Source organism: Sylvia atricapilla, chromosome 3, assembly GCF_009819655.1.
Source record: "Sylvia atricapilla isolate bSylAtr1 chromosome 3, bSylAtr1.pri, whole genome shotgun sequence".
In the NCBI taxonomy this organism is placed as follows: domain Eukaryota; kingdom Metazoa; phylum Chordata; class Aves; order Passeriformes; family Sylviidae; genus Sylvia; species Sylvia atricapilla.
The window spans coordinates 90,713,760-90,731,499 of record NC_089142.1 but is presented as its reverse complement, the minus strand read 5'-3'; the positions used below and the strand labels follow the sequence as shown (position 1 = coordinate 90,731,499).

The 17,740-nt window shown below is 40.7% G+C and overlaps 1 protein-coding gene across 3 annotated transcripts in view; it reads right to left on the bottom strand.

Moving 5' to 3' along the window:
* TRERF1 (transcriptional regulating factor 1) overlaps positions 1–17,740 on the bottom strand; it is a 98,619-nt gene that overhangs the window by 21,490 nt on the left and 59,389 nt on the right. For all 3 annotated transcript variants that reach the window (XM_066316130.1, XM_066316132.1, XM_066316131.1), the window contains exon 3: positions 8,199–8,290. The gene's annotated coding sequence lies outside the window, so the exon portion shown is untranslated. The remainder of the gene's footprint in view (positions 1–8,198; positions 8,291–17,740) is intronic.

Sequence of the window (17,740 nt, the reverse complement as noted above, 5' to 3'; positions counted from 1 at the left end):
CTTTATCCAGATCACTGAGAAATAAGTTGAACAAGGCTGGACCCAGTATTGGCCCCTTAGGGAACACCACTAGCAGTGGGCCTGCAATCAGACTCTGCACCACCACTGTCCACAGCTCTGGGACCATCTCTTCAGCCAATTCTCAACCCACACCTCCTGAGCTTACCTATGAGGATGTTATGGGAGACAGTGTCAAAAGCCTTGCTGAAATCAGGGTAGGCACTGCTCTCCCCTCATCTATCCACATAGCCACACATTCCATCACAAAAGGATGTCTGATAGGATGTGTGACCTATCAGATAGGTCAAGCTGTTATTTCTCCTTGGCGAATCCCTGTTGACTACTCCTGATAACCCTCTTTTCCTCCACACCCTTAGAGCTCAAATACAGAATGAGTTGTTTCATCACCTTTCCAGGGATGCAGGTGAGGCCAACTGACCTGGAGTATGTCTACTAACACCAAATCAGTGAACTGAAATCTTTTCTGACCAGTCACCTTACATAGGAATGCTGAACTCCAACTTCTGTTCTACTTTCTCACCCTTCCTTCTTTGTGTTGCATGACTTTAACAGGCAAATTCATACTGAATTCAGCCTTTTATAATTTTTACTGTATAAGCTGTAATTCAAATAACATCTTACAGATGTTGGTACTGTTTTCGAAGAATAAAAAATACATAAGCACATCACGATAGGATTGTTTTTCTACTCCACAATACAAAGCAATCACTGTGTCTACAGTCACACATATGCACAGAGGTACAATATGCTTTTGCACTCATGAATACATTTTAAAATAAAAGCAGATCCTGAACTTGAACAAGAACACAGAAATATTAAGCCAAAACCTTAACTCTACCTCCTTCACATCTGATTTTCTAAATGCAGCGCTCTCCACCAAAGACTCCTGCACACTGATGTCCTTACCTTTTAACCTTAGAAGAATCCTCCATCTACGTGGATAAATGTGAAGTCATCGATGGAGAAAATTTTAACCATTGCCGGATGCATATTAAGGAGAGTTTGTGCTAGCAACAGCGAATAAGGGTAATACATAGCTGCAGGCAGAAAAAAACCTTTTCCATCCTAGCATAATGTATAACAGAAAACCATAGCTCCCAACGAGGAGGGTTTGCAGTGTGTATAGCTTTTGTGTAAACCATCTGCAACCATTAGTATGTAACATCTTCACGTGACAAATAATAGCTGAGAATAATTGCAAGTTTATTTCCCCTTTCCAGAAATATACATTGCTTCACAGTTTCTCTGAACACACTCCCGTCCAGATTTTTAGAGATGAACAATTAAAGAAGATAGGAGTCAACAATGAATAGTCAGGCTGCCAACAGGGTTTTTCATCCACAACCCAACTTCAAAGACTTCCTATTAAAAATTATGAAGGGAAACTAAACAAACCCTCCACAAAACATTAAAAGGGCATAAAAATAAACACTGTGTGGTGTTTCACACTGAAAGGCCATCAACATTTAGAGGAAGAGAGGGAATGTGCATCTCCTTTTATGCCTGCCAAGTTAAGGAGGTTCAGTCAAGATGCTCAGAATGCCTTCCCATAAAAAGGGTACTACTGGATCTTTTGTACACCTGGATCAGTGTACCTTTTGCACAGGAGCTAGGTCCCATTTCACCTATTAACAGAGCTGTAATTTACACCAAGTTCCTTGAGTCAGGCCCTTCTTTTTAAAGTCTGAAGTGACAAGTATAGTCAAAGGACAAGAAACAATACAAACCAGTGAGGGAGAACAAATGTCTCCAGGAAACAATTAATTAAGACCACAAGAATTCCAGGAGTAAGGACAGTAAGAGACTTAAGGTAGCAAACAACCTGATTTCATTACAAAAATGTATCAAGGGGCCAACCAGGCCCCTGGCCTCTTCTCTTCCCACCAGCAGGAGCACCATGGTGGCAGATGCTGTGGATTGTGCCAGCAGCCACAGCTAGTGTTGTAGTCACCACAAAAAGTGTGCTGTCCCTTGGGCATGTGCCAAATTCCACTTACTGCACCCTTTTGCCTGGAGGTTACCTGTCACAGGTCTCAGGACACTGGGAAGCAGTCAAGAGGTTTTATATCTGTGATCTGTGGCATTAGCACAGACACCTTTCTTCCCCTCTCTCAGAATAAAAAAATTAAAAACCAGTTCACATTAACATTTCCTCTCCAGAAGCTCCAACATCCTCAACTCAGCTCTGGTTTGAGAGGTGGGACATGCTGCTATCAGGTAGATTACAGAATTATAATTTGTAAAAAGCTAAAAAAAATTATAATGGGTTATTACATTAAAATACTAATCAAGTCACAAAAGGACTGGAAAGCTTAGTCACTACGAGAATCACATTTGAAAAAAGTTTGTTTTCAAACACCCATCTCCCCTCCCCTAAAATAAAAATAAAAGAAAAATGAAAACATTCCTTTCAAAGGCATCATTGATCTGGAGGGAAAAAATGCAAATGTTTGAGAAGCATTGTTATTCTCCCTTCAGGTAATAGAAAAAAACCCCAGATATGCACATTGATAAAAGCATAATCAGTAATCAACCAGTCCCTTAGATACCAAATGTTTTTTTAGTACTTGAACTAAAGGCTTAAATTCAAGGGCTTGATGCTGTATATACAACATTTGCTATCAGCTTTAACAAAATGGTAACAATATACAATTTTTGTCAGATTAAAACCAGAGTCTATCATGACATCAGTAAGTCTCAGGGGCACCAAAGTTAGTCTCTGGCAGCATACTGAATGATTTCTATTTAAGGGAAAGGGAAAAAAAGGGTGCTTTTACTCCTCTGTGTTTAGCACTAGTGCCTAAGCACCCATCACTGCCATTTATCACAACAGCTCTGACTACTAAATGGTTAAACTGAACAACTAAACTAGTAGGAGTTCAGAGCAACAACAGTTCTGTGGTTCTGTGTTTCTTCTCTTCCTAAAAGTCATTTATGCTACTTAACCTAATAGATTTCTGACAATACAGATACATCCCAATTAGGCAATCATTACAAAGAAACATGAAAACAAATGCCAACAGACAGAAACATTTCTGTAGGCTGCCTAGAAAGAGAAATACCCTACTTAAGTTTATGGATGAAATCTGGACTCATGCTAATGGTAGTTCAATTGATTTCAACAGAGACAAGGGTTTGCTCCAACTCTTTCCTCATCATTTCGACAAGGTCCCCTGCAACTTGCACAGCTCCATTCTCCAGACTGAAAGCCAGGGGCCTGCCAAGCTGGCTGAAATGCCTTTACACACTCCAGCTGTCTCCCTCTTCAAACACAAGTAACTGGAAAGCAATACAAACAGTCTCTCCTGGAAGCATGCCATTAACTTAATTCTGGTAGACTTGAAGTGGGAGAAAATATGAGTCTTCAATAAAGGTGATCAAATTTTTATCCTTTGTAAACTATATCACCGTAGAGCCAAAGCAACTGTAGGGTTCTTGGGAAAGGATGGAAGGACGTGGACCTGTTGGAGTGCAACCAAGATGATGAGAGGGATGGAGCACCTCTCCTGTGAGGAAAGGCTGAGAGAATTGAGATTGTTCATCCTGGAGAAGAGAAGGCTTTGGGGTGACCTAACTGTGGTCTTCCAGCACCTGAAGGGAGCCTATGAGAATGATGGAGAGGGACTTTTTACAAGAGTCTGTAGTGACAGGAATTGGGGGAATGGCTTCAAACTGAAAGAGAGCAGATTATATTCTAGGAAGACGTTCTTTACTGTGAGGGTGATGAGGCACTGGAACAAACTGTCCATAGAAGTTGTGGATGCCCCATCCCTGGAAGTGTATAAGGCCAGGTTGGATGGCTTTCTGAGCAGCATGGTCTAGTGGAAGGTACCCCTGCTGACAGGGACAGCAGAGGCATTGAAACTAGATGGCCTTTAAGATCCCTTCCAATCCAGGCCATTCCATGAACTTAGAGAAGACAACAGGCAGGGAAATACCAAGAAGATGATAGTTAGATAAAATAAACACTTCTGGCTCTATCACACACCACAGAAGCCAAAACCCGCAGAATTTTTCAACTTGAGTAAAATTACAGATCAAATGACAGTCACACAATTGAACTGCTTGAACTCACATGAATTTCAGAACAAGACATCCACTACAAATAAGTCAATGCATAAAATTTGGGCTGGGTGTGTGCTGTAAAACCAGGGCTGAATGTCAGCCAAAGCCAGTTTCAGAACTGAGTTAATGGAGAGGGATGACGAAAGACTGTACAAGAGCAAATGCTGAAGGAAGCAGACTCACTAAAAGTTATTACAGTACTAATCTAACCCATCTCAGTAGGCTGCAGCTGTGTATCAAAAGGGAATTGGATCCTACGGTTTGTCCAACTTATTTCAAGTTTCTCATCTGTCCCTTTAAGCTAAAAATCTACTTGCTTTTATAGATTAATTACTAGCTAGCCTGAAACAAGAAGACTGGATAAGATGGCAAAAAAGCCCACATTTCTACATGTTCAGGCAGAGTATCTGCAGCTACTCACAAGCAACAGCATCAGCTACTCAAAAGCAACCATCATTTTGCTGGGCACCATCCCTCCTCGTGTCACTCCCTCCCACTGGGATGGTAAAATATTAGTTAAAGCGAAGTTAACTACCACCCTTAGCAGCCTAAACTGTGTTTTGTAACACTTAAAGCCTGCTTAGAAATGTGTCATTGCTGTGTGTTCTCATGTTTTAATTGTGCATTACCACCCTCCAGTCACACAGGCTGACAGAGCTCTCTTGAGTGACTGTCTTTCTGCCACTGGAATATAAGCTTCAGTCTTAACTCCAGGTAATATGAAATCCAAAATCAAGTTCTCCCTTCCCTTCTTTCATTTAAATTTTCCCCCTACTTAGCTTCCATAGAAACAAACCAGTGCTTCTCTTATGCATTTTTTAACCTTTTTTATGGGAATGTTTTTATTGACCTGTTTTGTTATTCAGAACTGTCAGATCTCCTGCCAAGCTATTCCTAAACCAAGACAGCCATCATTCACATCATTTTGCTCTCTGATTTCCTTTAGGATAGACACAGGAATAAACAGCAATTCCTTCCCTGACAGCCTGCATTCTGCTAACCCCAGTGCTACCAGCAGCCCAGCCATGGTGCTTTTAAGCTGGGCACAGACAGGCATGGTTTTCAGCTGGCCACTGCACCACTGTGACCCCACTCAGAGGAGACCTTACTCCTGTGACCCCTTACTTTGAAAAGTAAGGGAGTGCTACCCAAGAACAGACCCACCTGCACTGCACACACACAGCTCTCAGGTGCACTGTCCCTACATCTTCAGACCAGAGCAATGCTGGAAGGCTGAGAAGCACAGAATTAGGAGAGTAAGAGTGGTGTATTTCAGAGACCCCTGTGCTCTTGTGCACGGTTTAGATACCAGGTTTGACCTCATAACTTTTCATGCAGCCCGAGTTCAAGCTCCTGCTCCTTTTTTTTTTTTTTTTTTTTTTTCTTGGCAAAGAATATAAGCCTGTGAAAAAAATCAGCACAGTACTCAAAGAGAATGAATAATTTCCAATGCCAGGCAAGGTGGTTGGATAAGCCAGCAGAGAGAAAAAGGGACAGAGAGGTGAGACGATAACTCAAAGACCTACTTTTCTCTAAAAAACAAGTATCTATAGAAATAATGAAGACATCTGATAGAGCAATGAAAAGAGGCAGAGACTGAAAATAAGGGTCATAAGATATCAGACTCATGGCTGTTTTGGTTAGAGTAACACTGAAGTAGCAATATGGATTTCAAGGACGAAAAATTTTCTACAGCTACCTCAAGGACAAATGCTTTTAGGGATGAAAACCTTTTCATTCCAATCCTGGGTACAATTGCTCCTGGTGTCTGCTGCACTTCAGTTTTGGCTGGTTTTGAATGCCAGGGATCTCAAACCCACACCGTTATCTGCATTCAAACCCAGAGGTTGACGTTTTTAGGCAAAACCAACAACAAAAAACCCACTTCAGTATATGAGAAAGTATGCAAATAGAGGAATTACAAAAGGGAAGAGGATTGAAAGGAAGCAAAATATTTAGTAGACTGATTTTTATAGCAAGCATAGTAAGAAAGCTATATACTCTTAAAATGGAAAAGGAAAAACAGATTAGCTGCTTTTTATTAATATTAATGCTAGTAGTTCTTCAACAGTTGCACAAATCCTTCAAAAATTATCATTCCCTTTGCAGCTAAGCTTCTGCAGTGCAGTTGGAAAGGCTGCTGAGTCTCATCTAGCTGCTCATTTAAGCTGTTCCCATTTCCACTCTTAAGAGAGACTAGAATGTCCTAATTCAGTTTAATAAAAAACACATTGGACTTGGGGGAGGGGAGAACAACGACGACACTGGGAGAGGAACTGAGCAATTTCTCTACTTACAATGAAGTTTTAAAAAGGCAGCCAAGAAACCAACCAACCAACAAACAAACAAAGAAAAAACAAAAAACCAAACACCAAATCCACGAACCCAACAGGAGAAACAACACTTGATCATCTCAGGAAAGTCTCTAGGAAAGGGGGAGAAGAAAGGAGAAAGACAAACAATCAGAAACATCTTCCTCTTGTTTTGATCTATGTAAAAGAGTGCATTCTGAGGCACTGGTAATTTAATGGATATGGGTTTTTTTTTTCCCCAACTAGCAGAATTCTGGTTATTCAAGAGGAGGAGGCTGATTTCTAAATAAAGCCATTAAATGAATTTAGTTTAAGGAAGATCCAATTTCATGAATCTCAAAGAAACAAAAAAGATTAATTTGACAAATCTGATTATCTTTGCTGTTGATGAATTGGTATTACAGTTTCAAGGTACTCTGAAGGGTTCAGAGAACTGCAACAGAAGGAGGTATCACATAACTTCATTAAAATGACAAACATAAAATTATGTACTGTCTTCACAATACTGATTAGAAATAAAAATAAAATACAAGCCTTGACTTAAGATCAGAAGGGCACTTGAATTGCATATTCCATGACTAAGTGGAAAAAGCATACCAAAAAAAAGCATACCAAAGACAGCACTAACTAAAAGGGCTGATCACCTGTGATAAACATAGTAGTTTTATCTTTTTAATATTTGCTGATACTTTACTGCATATTAGATCTAGTGAAACTTGATTTGAAATCTCTTCAGCTAACCTGGGTTTACTGACTGCTTAGTTGAGACAAACTGGCATCCCTTCTGCTGAGTCCTACATCAAGTGCAATACTCTCAAATACTTCCTGGAAAATAAACACATCCTATCATTAAAATTTTCTCCAGCTTCATATTTTAGTTTACTTCTATTACTGGACTGAGCCACTTGTTATTTCCCATCAAGATTCTGGTTCTGCAAACATAAAAAGAACTTAGGACAGAGAGGTCAGACCTCATGCAGTTATTGTATGTGGCTACATTACAACCTCTGGTCACTGCTGTTGATTTGGGGGAGAGGGGGAAATTTTCAAACATTAATCCATCAGTTATTGCTGTGACCACAGCCATGATAAGCCTCCAAGTTTAGTTTAAGGTGAGCACCCTTGTAATGCACTTAAGCAGTTTCTTCCTGACCTCGGTGCTGTTTACACTCTGCAGAGTGCAATGCAATTGCCTTTTTCTGTAACTGGAAATGCTTCAAAACAGTCAAAGAACATATGCTAGGATTTGCAAAAACAGGCAAGGAGGAAACATCCTGAGACAGATAAACAATCAAAAAACCCAAGAACAAGTAGTAGTATGTGGAAAATAGCATATGGCTAAGATTTCAGTGGGGAGGGAACAGTTATTTCAAGCCTGGTGTCTCCCCCAAAAGGAGAGAGTTTTGAGAAATGCAGCTGCAGGACCCTGTGAGAAGTCTATGCCTCTACAATACACCAAGTTAGTGCCTAACAATGGAGCCAAGTCAAATCCAATGGCTAAAAAAACGTGACCACCATAGTTACTGCTTCTTTTTCTCTTAAGTTAATGTCCTTTTGCTTCTATGAAACAATACAGCCAAAGTAGTCCTTTAAGATAAAAATGTGCGTATATTTCCTGTGTCATACATATTGTGGAACAATATTTTACTAGATACACAGCCAACACACAACTAACCAGGTTTGAGAAGTCCATCAATAAACTCAGAGGGACTCAGAAGCCCAAATTTTGAAAAACAGTCAAAAAGCACTGAATCTTATTTAAAAAGATAGCCTTCAAAAAATGTGATGCACTGACATTACCTGCTTTTTGAGGATTTGTGAGATTCTTGTATCTTCTTGTGCTGTCTTTGCATTTCATGCTGCTTTCATTCTGTGATCTCAAAGTGACGTATCTAAACAAAGCCAAAGAATGGAAATTAGATTTTCCCCACATGTGACTATCTCCCAGCACCAGCCTGCCCCAAAGCATGAGTGGATTTGTGACAATGAGGTTCCTATTGCAACACAACAAAAGAGTAACTCCTATTCAATACAGTACCTCCAGGTTACTCTATCTTTTAAGTCACTATGGCAGAGGGCAACTATCAGCACTCCAACTCCTTTAAAGAACAACCAAGAACCCGTTTCCCTTATTGATTGTGAGAGACTGCTTTGCTGTCAAGTCTCTGGGATTGATACATCCACAGACCTCCAAATTACAGACTGAAATAGAAATAAGTGAATCTTTTCTTCTTACTCAGCTTGGTTCCTACTGCAAAATGAGGAATGGCTTATGCTGATGCAATAAATAAAACAACATCTTCCCTCTGTTGCAGGGACCATAAAGATTTCACAGCACCTCACGCTACTTTGACAGAACTCCGAGGGTGAATGCCCTCCCTGAGAGATTTGCTGGCCCAGAGCTTGCAACCTACATGACAAGTATCATACAAACAAGTGCAGGTACAGCAACCAGGAAGGGAGGGATTAATGAAAGTCAAAGATGCGGGAGATACAATCAGGCTGTCACCCAGTACAGAAGAGGTATCTAAACAAGGCATCTTAAATTACCTAAATGAAAACAACACATTTGTTTTTGTCAATGCTGCTGCCTGGATGGCTTTGAGGGAAGGCCCTCAGCACTTGAGGATGTTAAGAAGGTTGGCTGAAATCACTGCGAGGCCACTCTGTGTGATCTTCGAGAAGTCAAGCGGATTGGGGGACATCCCAAAAGACTGGAAGGTGGCTAATGCCACCCCATCCACAAGAAGAGCTTAAAGAGGGTCCTGAGAAATTATAAACCTGTCAGCCATACTTCAGTCGCTGGGAAAACAAATCCTGCAGGGGGTTATCACAAACCAGATGAAGCATGTGATGGGGAAAAGGCAGTGTGGATTCACCAAGGGCAAAGTGACACAAGTGTGGTCCCCCAGCACTGAGCCCACTGCTGTTTAATATGTGCATGAGTAGTCTGGAAGACAGAGCCAAATGTACCCTGATAAAGTCTGCCAATGATACCAAACCAAATGGGGCAGCAGACACTTCAGAAGGAAGAGCCACCCTCTGCAGGAAGATCTAACAGGCTGGAAGAGCGGGCTAACAAGAACTTACAGAGCAAAACAAAAACATGCAAGCTCTTCCAGACTGGACCAGATGGTCCTTGAGGTGCCTTCCAACCTGGTATTCTATGGTTCTGTGAAACAGACCTGGAAACTTCGGGTGCAATTCACAGCTCACTGATAACAGTGGAAAATGCTTAATCTGCATTGAGCCCTGCTGGGTTTTGGAAAGTCATTCCAGGCTTAATAAGAAAATGTAAAAATGATCGCAGATAACCTCAGTGACAGCAACCAACATTTACTTCCTCTCACTGTCACATTACATTCACTTGGTAAAATTCTTTTAAAATCTTCGATAATGGGCTCCAAGCACTGTGATTCTACCACACACAGCAAGAAGACACCTCCTAAGTCCAGCAGATCCTTGCACAGAACAAGTGCTCTCCCTTAGCTATCCTCCAAGGTGGGGGAGAAGAACCCAAGCAACTCCCTTGTCCTGTCCAGCATCAGTCTCTGCTTCCCCCTTCATCTTCCCCCCAAGCCCACAGAAACAGCAGAGCACACTCCAGACATCCACCTATCAAAGCACACACCACAAGAGACAGCAGAGCACCTTACAAAGCCTGACTTGCCTAAGATGTCTTTCTTCAACAGAACACCTCGGCTGATAGTAAATGCTGGTAACATCACATGGATTTTCTTGAATCTAAGTGAGTTTTTGATTACAACATCATCATGTTGAGCCCCAGTAACCAAAACCTGTGTGCACCCACGTCTTGCAACAAACATGAGCCTAAAAGCTACATGTTCCTGAACACAAACCATTTATCATCCACTTGCATCCTGCCTGCTCACAACTTTCTAAGCAAATCCATGAATCTTTGTTGAAATAAGGTTTTAATAAACTCTAGTTAATGCTTTATCTGATTAGGTTTCCACATTGCTATTTAAACACCTCTAGGTTTCTAAGAGGCATATTGAATCTTAGAGTTGACTATAAATTGAGTACCGTTTGTTTGTAAGAAAAAATACTCAGACACACAGAGAAAACCTGAGATTAAAAACAGTGGAGCCAAGAGGGGAAAATGTTGGAAGAGGGGAAGATTTTTTTGCCTCAGTTTAACACAGCTATTTAGAACTTGCCAATATGTTTAAATTTAATTAAAAAATAACTGCTATTTCATGAGCCATGACTGAAGTCACAATATATAGTTTTGCTTTCTTTGTCATATATCCATCTGCTCTGAACAAATGATGTGACTATTAAAACTAAAAATTCCAAAATGTTGTGCAGACAAACCATTCCTGGTAGTTTCCTACAGAGGCCAGGCTGATGGACACTAGGAAAAACAACAACTGAAATACCCAGGAAAGCCCTTTCCTGTTTTTCATATTTGTTCTGGCTGCTTTTCCCACTATATCACTTTCATCATTAGAGCTACAATACCACCCCTGTGCAGGGTTACAGAAATCATCAGACATGTGCAAAGGTCTCATACATAGTAACACTGTTAAAAAGTAAAACTTTGGACATTTTAGAGACAGATATAGAGAACTGATGGCTGATAAATACTGAAAACAGTCCTGACTTAATTAATGCAGGAACAAACACTGCAGATGTACATCAAATTTGCAAATGAGATTTTAATTCTTTCCATCAAATTTTAATCACCATCTCATTTTTTTGAGGTTTAAATTAGAAAGCAACCTAACTTTCTATTCCTTTGCCATATTCTTCAGTTTTGCTTCCATCCCAGCCCTTAGATTTTGCATACAAACAAAGCACAGTAAGGAGAAGCTGAGAAGTGAAGCCTACAGCAACACTTACAAATTAAGAGCTAAGTCAGAGATCAGCTATCCCATATACACAATATAAATTTTCAGTCTTCTCTCTTCATTAGGATTGATGACGCTGCTGGAAAATAAGGAGCACATAATACCTTTTATGGGAATGTAAAGCACAGATGAATTAGCAGAAAGAGAATGCAGCTGAATCAATTTCTCATCTCAGGATAGTAATGCAGGCAATTTCTTGAACTTTACTATGCTTGTAACATATTGATCAGCAAAGCTTCACACTGCGAGTTAAAGCAGGTATTTTCCCAAGTTAAAATGGAGGATGGCAGTAGAACTCTAGGCATCACACGAATGATAGGGATTTTTTCCAGTCATGTTACACTAAAGAAAAATCAAAGTTTCCGTGTGCTTGCATGTTATTGCAATACATAAGAGGAAGATTTATAGATAAAAGCTGAATTAGTCCTGCAGGAGCCTTCACAAAGCAAATTTAGTGACAGGAGTGGGGGAATGGTTCCTAACTGAAAGTGAGTAGGTTTAGATTAGATATTGGGAAGAAACCCTTTCCTGTGAGGGTGGTGAGGCACAGGAACAGGTTGCCCAGATAAGTTGTGGCTTCCCCACCCCTGGAAGTGTTCAAGGCCAGGCTGGATGGAGCTCTGAGCAACCTGGTTTAGTGGGAGGTGTCCTGCCAAAAAGCAAAGATGGACTCCCTCTATCCATGCCAGACAACACAGCACAGCGAGTTCAGGGCAGTCTGTGAACAGTGCACACCAGTAATTCCCCCAGCTAGCCCCTCTTAGAGCCTAAAGGTACAGGACTCATGTCTGGGCAGAGCAGACAATAGGGGATGCAGCATCATAAGGTCACTCCAAGACACCTTGGCAGACCAGTTGGAACTGGATATTCTTCAAGGTGCCTTCCAACTCAAACCATTCTAGGATTCCGTGACTGTATGATTTACTTAAATGGCATTAACTTCTGCATCGTTTGACATTAAGAACTTAACCAAGGTGTTACCTTGATTGGGAACTCAGGCTTCCTGCAGATCACCCTAGCATCCAAAACATGATTCTGAGAATATACCAAAGGGAAAAAAATCATCATAGCATCAAAGAGCATCTTCTTATCTAAATTTCTTGGTTATGATCAAATAGCATTTAATTAGTTTTGGAGCAGGAAAGGGAAAAGTTAGACATCGTAAGATAAGAAACATAAGAACAACAGAGTATGAGGACTAAACAAGCAACACCAACAAAGACTGTAATATCAACTGGCTAAATCAGCAACAAAATAGTTACCAGTACCAGAATTATCATCGTCAATCACATACCATTACTTCAGTTAACACAACAATATCTGAGTGGAGTCTCTCCTCCAATCAGGAAAATCATCTCTTAATCATCAGCCTCATGAGTTTGTTCCCTTTCCCTGGTCCATGTTCAGCTTCTTGCTTGCACCTTCCTAGAAAAACTCTACAAATTCAAATTCTCTTCTAAGGACAGGATTCTTCATGCATGCATAATTATTTTTATGTGCTCATTTCTGCATCTTTGAAATGCTTCAGGAATATTGCATGACATTTCTTTTCAGAGAAAATGGCTTAGACAAACAGAGCATCTTACAGATGAGATGCTACTCCACAGACAGATTACAAATTCCAAAAGTTATTAAGTTTTTCACATGTAGGGTCCAGGTAACACATACAGTACAATGTGAGATCATGTTTATAGCGTCTTTGACTTGAGCTACTGGTCAGCTTTATCCCAGTCACACAAAGCAAATGAGTGCTCACATGAGAGGAGACCCCAGTTACACCACAGGCATAACCCAGGAGGTGCCGGCCTTGGCAGCTGCACCAAGTGACAGCTCTCTGGCACTGACCAGAACTCAGCCCAGCCTCCTCGAGCAGGGCTCAGCCTGGCCCATCCAGAAGAAAATTCCCCCACACCTCCTACCATACAACCACCTCTTGTCCTCTCTTTATTGAATTCTGAGAGCAACCCAGCTGGCAGTACATGAGCCCCAGAACTGCAGCAGAAGCCATCATCTTCCCTTTCACAGCTCTCCTATGCTCGTCTCTTGCCCATCTCCTTGAAAGGATAAGCAGATGCTCACACCTCATCTCTTACTTTGTGAAATCCATCATTTTTGCAGGTCTCCTTCCAAGGACTTCTGGTGGCTTTTTGTCACCCCATACTTTGGATTTTCCTTCATTACAACACTGTGTAGACAGGGGCAGGTGAAATGGGAGACAGGGAGGACCAGAGCCTCATATGGTATTGAAGAGAGGGGAGCACCACACATTTACACAGCAGCATTTTCATGCTTTTTGTTTTGTTTTCTGTTCCTTCATTTACAAGTACTGACACCTCTTTTGTCTATCATTTCACTGCCATTTTTACAGGACATCCACTAAGTCTCTCCCAGAGCAGGTAACACCTGGTGAAGCATTCATCAGGCATGAACCATATTGTGACTGCCCTCCTCCTCCTCCAGGCATTGCTTTTGTTTCTGTACATGCCATTTCCTCCAGCATTTTGTCATCCAATCATTCAGTATAAGGAGTTCTGCAACACATTTCAGCCAGCCCTTCTTTTCGTTATTCTTAATACCTCAAGCCCACAGTCTTGTAAAATTTCAGTTTCTTACCTAAAATTATTAGGTGACTAAAACTGTTCAAACAAAATCATTGCCAAAAATGACATCAATAAACAACTCTGTTTCCTTGTAAAAACATCAAACTATTCTTTCCTTTTGCAAAATTACTGCAAACCAGCCACTCTCCTGAAAGAAATTCCCCAATCACTCAAAAAAAATTTAAGTGGGCACTCCCCATAGTGAGCTTGAGCCCTAATTGTTCCAATTTGGCAGAGTTGGGAATGTGTCACAGCAAGATCTTGTCAACAGCCTGATAACCTGATGTTTGGACCTCTTCTGCCACACTAACATGCCAACTCTGCCCTAAGAAGATGGAGCAGGAGGTCCACAGCTCAGGAAACAGAACTATTAGACAAAAAAAAAAAAAAAAAATCTCAACCTCAAACAAATAAGCAGACAAATCTAAAAGTCTAACAGCTACTTCTTGGCTCCAGATCTTCCCTGCAGAAGGTAGGTGGGGGAAAAAAAAACCCAACCCATCCCACCCCTCTGCAGACTGACTCCTATGCACTGCCAAGAATATTCTGAAAGACACAAAATGTATAATAACTTTTCAACTGAATATTAATTTCTGAATTGAAGGGAAACATCTTAAGGGCGAGTGGGTGTAAGGAATGATTCCACCTCGGCACTGCTGTGCTATTTATTAAAGGCTGCAAATACCCACAAGAATTCAGCTTTGGCCTTTGCACTGTACACTAACAAGCTTAGTTTACTGACATTCACAAAGCATATGAAGCTTTGCTTCAAATGATCCCTTTGAAAGAGACAATTACCAGACAACTGGAGATTGGATGACCATCAGAGCTAATTAAATTCTTAAATCCTGTTTGTATTTTTGTCCATATCTTTCTCACTATTGTTGCTGAGCAGGGGAATGGGTTGGCTTGGGAGGCTGAGGGAACAAAAATATGCCTTTCCCACACCCCCATTCCGCTCCAGTTACAGATCTGTTTGGAACAAAACTTGAGACACGAAATCAATGCAGCCAGTGGTGGAATTCATCTTATTGTGACAGAAATATTCCATTTTCCCTAGCTTATATTTTAAATTGCTTTCTGATATACCAGGTTATTATTTTTTTTTAGCCTCCTTCATTCCTTACATAATTAAATGCCACGCCATTCAGCTTTTACAATTACTTTTACCATTTTCAGAAGAACATTTCTCAACTTTCTATGAAGAATTTATTCCCCACAGGTATTAGCTCCACTGACTATTTTCTTCTTCATTACATTAAAAACTCTTAGCCATCCCTGTAGTAATCTTCTCCTCAACACAGACATTCCTGTAGGATGGGTATTATTTGCCAATCCTCAGTTTCCTTTCCAAGTATTCCACATAACCAGAAGTAGCACAGAAGAGGAGAAAGGGCACAGCTTTTTAATACCTCGATGCCTTCAGCTTGCAAGCAAGGAAGAAGGGCGAGGCACAATTTATGGATACTTTTTTGTAACAAATTCAGATTTTACATTTAATACTTGCAAAAATAATAACCAAGCTCCCAAAAAGGTCTCCTAGCTAAGCTACAACCATTTCACCCATTTAACCCTCCAGGTACAGACATGCATCCTCTGAAGCTTTGAGTACTGGCTTCTGCAATTCCTCTTCAAAGATGACCTCGGTTTTGGAGCAGGCAGCTTCCAGCCCTGCAACTTCATGCTCAAGGTACTGCCCACACTAAATGGAGGTCCAGCTGCACAATACTCTCTCCAGTTTGCCAGTTTGTAACAAAGAACACAGAAAACTAAAGAGGTGCTTTATTGATACAGAAGTGACAAACTAAACACATATCATTCTGCAAGAAGCAAGTTCATCCTGCTTAATGCTTATGAGAGAAATATAAACAAACGCCCACAGATTAGAGTAATGCCTCCCTTCCTGGGAAGACTAAAGATAATTATTTGTTGAGAGGGGGTTTATTTGTTTTGGTTGGTTTTTGTTTGTTTTTTCCTTATTTTGTGAACAACTCTGGGGGGAAGAGAGCTGAGAAGAAGAACAGAAGACCAAGTAAGAAAAGGATATTTTAAATAATTTAACTGCTAAACCTTTACTTCTGACCAAACAGCCATCTTGTTTCTTGGTAGACCAGGAGGAATGAGTTTCCAGTGAGTGCCTAACAAGCACCAGGGAAGAAACCTTCTCTGTAGCAGGCACAGTACACCACTACAGCATCGTCTTTATGAATTATAAGTAGGAAAGCGTTTCTTTGAAGATGATGATAAACTTGCTTGTCGTCTATGCCTCTGTCTTACCAACTGACCAAGAAATCTTTCAGGATTACTGAAATGTTACCAAGCATCACGCCTCCGACTGAAAGCAATGTATGCCTGACCTTTTAATACCATTTTCAACTCTATCACAGATAGAGCTTGAATTATTGTCCCAAACAGTTCAAGAGCCAACAGGATCTGCCCACATTTCCCCATGATTCCACTGGCACTCTGGCACAGAGTTTTGCATAAAGGTGAAGGAACTGGGAGCTCTACAAGAGGAGCAAAAAGATAACATATCATTTAATGTCCCAATTTTGTCTGAGGCCACAATGACCTGAATCCAGCATGAATTACGCACAATCATCCTCCAAGCAAGTAGATCCATGCCAAATGAACCTCATAAGTTTTGGTTGCTAGGAGGTAGCAGTGGACATATTCTCAAGTCCTGTCTACTTGAGCCATTGAGGTTTCCTCTCTGGAATAACCTTCCACAGTCTGCCCACTGGTTTATCTCTCCTTGAGATATCAGACTACAGCTAAACTCTGTGATTTCCCATCTGCTGTCATTTGGAGAAGCCTCTATGAATTATCTCTCCAAATAGTCTGCAAAAGCCCTCCAACACCTTCAGAATAAGCTCAGATCTTTAAACAAACCAGATAACACGATTAACACAAATCCTGTCAGAGAAGTCTTGTATTCAGATTGTTGTTCAGATGGCCACGTACCAAGTTCTGCATCTCAAACCCAAGCCAGCACAGCAGACAGAACTTCAATACCACTTCAGAGAGCTTGCCTTAAACCTTTCAGTCTGTTCTCTGTCCCTAAAAGACTTATCTCAATGGACATACAATATTTGGACATCAACATTTATTATCAATTGTTTTACGTGGATATTAAGTTTCAGAGTGTGCTATCTGGAAATCTTGGCTTCTACACAACATGCTTTTAAAGACTTACTCTATAATTCTCCTATCAGTTTGTAGGAGATGCATTTCTGTCTTCTGATTTAGGAACACATAAACAGATCTTTCATGGTTATCTTAGCTAAGATTGGACTTGGACTATTTATTTATTGCATTGTTTACATGTACTGTGAGCCACCCGATGAGGAAATGGAGAAATAAAACCAACCTCCTCCTTTAGACCACATCATTTCTGACACTGTTTCTACTCAGATCAGCTCAAGTTTTGTTTGTTTTATGGAGAAAGAAGGTAAGCAAACACAGACTTCAGTTTTTCATCATTAACTGAACCTATGGCATACCAGACTCATTTATCATCAGGCCTTAGACTCAAGCTGAAATGCTAATTACAGACACAAAGAAACGGTAATGCTTTTCCAATAATTAGTAGGCAAGCAATTCTCAGAACAGTGTATCAGATTTATCACAGGATTCTGGAAAGAAGATGGTGATGCTGACACACTTGTGGTTTCCCTTCTGTTCACTTTTCATTTACAGCAGATTCAAACCTCTGGATTATCTACTCAAGACATCTGACTGGTAAAGTAATTTGTTACTCTGAACAGCATGGCTGTTCCCCACTGAAGCACCCTTGGAAACTGCCCATGCAACAGTGGCTACAAGCAGTACAACCAGAGGATGGAGAAGTAATGACTTCAGGCATTTT